This window comes from Sapajus apella, unplaced genomic scaffold, assembly GCF_009761245.1.
Source record: "Sapajus apella isolate SASKATOON/1434 unplaced genomic scaffold, GSC_monkey_1.0 scaffold25, whole genome shotgun sequence".
In the NCBI taxonomy this organism is placed as follows: domain Eukaryota; kingdom Metazoa; phylum Chordata; class Mammalia; order Primates; family Cebidae; genus Sapajus; species Sapajus apella.
This window is the reverse complement of record NW_022436965.1, coordinates 16754219-16756865: the sequence shown is the minus strand read 5'-3', so window position 1 is coordinate 16756865 and position 2647 is coordinate 16754219.

Genomic DNA, 2647 nt, shown 5'->3' with positions numbered 1-2647 from the left:
GCCCGTAGCTGGCGCGCCGCGGCCTCGTAGCGCCTTGGGGCCTGCGTTTGGGTCCTAACTCTCACAGGACTTCGTGAGTGCTGACAAAGACTCCTTCCTTGATCAAACTTTAGTCAGGCTCCTTTAAGCCCTCTTCTCATTTAGGCCTTGATCTCGGCCTGCTGAGCCCAGTTTTGGCAATCAATCTCGTTAAGTCCATCTGCTGAGATTCTCCCACCCTCAACATCCCATCAAGCTGTTCTTCCTCCTCCTAATCAAGTTCCCCTGAGTAGTTTTCCATCCACTCCCCGACTCTGCTCATTAGCTGTAAATCCCCCCTTATCCCTGAGGTATCCGGGGAACTCAACCTTCTGGCCTATTGCAATAATCTTGACCCTTATTGCAATAGTCTTGAATAAAAAATTCGTTGCTGTTTTTCACAGATATCAGGATAATTTTTCTTTGACAGTTTATTAGGAGCCAGACCACATCTCCCACTTCTCCTTACACAGCTCCCTAACACACAGTTGTGCTTCAGATGGTGCTCTCTCAAGAGGCAAGTGAGTGGGTGGGTGGGTCGGTGAAACCTAAAAGTCCCATGGCCTCGCTACAGAGAAAATCAAAGAGCCCCTTGAAGTCTATGAACAATGGACAGTGGGATGAGCCTAGAAACAGGATGATGGAAGAGAATGAAGGGAAGAAAACAAAGGATTCCTAGCAGCATGTCAGACTCAATGGGAACCACCCTTACGCTGTCACTTTGGGACCCTCCAGAAGCAAAGGGCCCCAGCCTTGATGGCCTGAGGGTCCCAGGTCCAAGGGGCAGCACTTGGCAGAGAGACAAACACTGGATAATGATTCTGGCCCTGGTTTAGGTGCTCTCAGTTCTGCGAGGTTAGGCGAATAAGCTAACCTCTGTGATCCTCAGCCTTTCCATGCATGAAATGGCAGTAACAATGGCTCCCTCACAGGTGCAAGTGAGCACGTCAGTGAAATAATTTGTTTTCTTTTTTAGTATGCATGATATTTACTGAGAAGAATGCAAATGCTCTTTCTAGGTGGTATTCAGGAGATGGGTTGAGGACCTGTCTTTGTCTGTTTTGATCATAGTATTTTTGCCCAAATGTGCACATTGGTGGGACTGATAAAATGTTGAAAGAAAAATGACAGCTGTGCAAACCTGGTGTGCGGAAGAAAAGGAATGTCATGATTTGGGACTGCCAGGTCCTCCAGGCCCTGCAGCAAACCAACAGGGCAGGGCTTTGTTGAGAGCTAACCAGGACGAAAGATTGGCTCCTTTGGGAGTTGGCGAGCCGTCCAAATCAATGTCCAGAGAGGTGGCACCACCTCAGACTCTCCTGGGTTGGTCCTTGTCTCTGAAGGCAGGGTCTGTCCGTGAGATGTGGTGGGTGGTCATAGTGTAGTTCTCTGGGCAGATGTAGGCCGGGCAGTGCCAGCAGCTGGCTGTGGGTGGTGTGCCCAATATGTCACAGGGGCCTGGCCTACAGCTGGGGCTCAGGACACAGTCCAAATATGCAGAGGAGATATGCTGGGCTGGCCTGAGTAGGCAGCAGCGTGCTTTACAGCAAGGACCCTGCCCAGAGGCAGGCAACTGGAGCACCATCCAAACAAAGACAAGCACTACAGAGGGATGACGGAGAGAACCAAAGGCCAGAGAGGAGGGAAGGGGACCAAAGGGGGACCTGTGGAGGCGGGGCAGTGGCAGCTTACAGGGCCCTCCCCCCACAGGGTCAAGGGTCTCCCAACCCAGTTAACAATTACCTTCATTAACATCCTAGCCAAAACACTGCTTCCTGTCACTGAGGAAAAGTTATTTTTTATTGTAATTTTCTTTTGAGAAAGAGAGAAGGTCTCACTCTGTTGCCCAAGCTGGAGTGCAGTGGTGCCATCTTGGCTCACTGCAAGCTCTACCTCCCAGACCCCAACGATCCTCCCACCTCAGCCTCCCGAATAGCTGGGACCACAGACATGCGCCACCATGCCCGGCTAATTTTTGTATTTTTAATAGAGACAGGGTTTCGGCATGTTGCCCAGGCTGGTCCCAAACTCCTGGACTCAAGTGATCTACCCGCCTCGGCCTCCCAAAGTGCTGGGATTACAGGCGTGAGCCACTGTGCCTGGCCACAGATGTTATTTTTAAAGCACATACACATTCCTGGTGGAAGGTAAGTATCCTCAGCACCCATTTCCTGAAACGTCTTTGAATCATCACAATGCAGAGATTGTATTATTATCTCTATTTACAGACAAGGCAGTATTTTTCTAGGGCAGCTTTTCCCAAATCGTGCTCCATAGATTGCTAATAGTAGTATTAAGAGATAAGTGGTGCTCACTTTTGAAAATGCTCCTGTAGCCAAATATGTTTGAGAAAGAAGGCAGAAGGATGGTGCATCCTTGAGCACAGCCCTGGGAATCAGAGAGAACCCGCTGATTATCAGCTATGTGGCTGCAGCAAGTAATAATCCTAGCTTCCTTATCTGGGACATGGGAATAGTGAGGTACCCGCTTCATAAGGTTGGTGTGAGGGTTGATGCTACGAAGCAACCACTGTAAAGCTCTTAGCACATAGCTGGTGCAAAGAAACTCTTCAATAAATGAGAACTCTTATTGGCATTGTAGCAGGTTAAATATTGTTAACATCTTATAG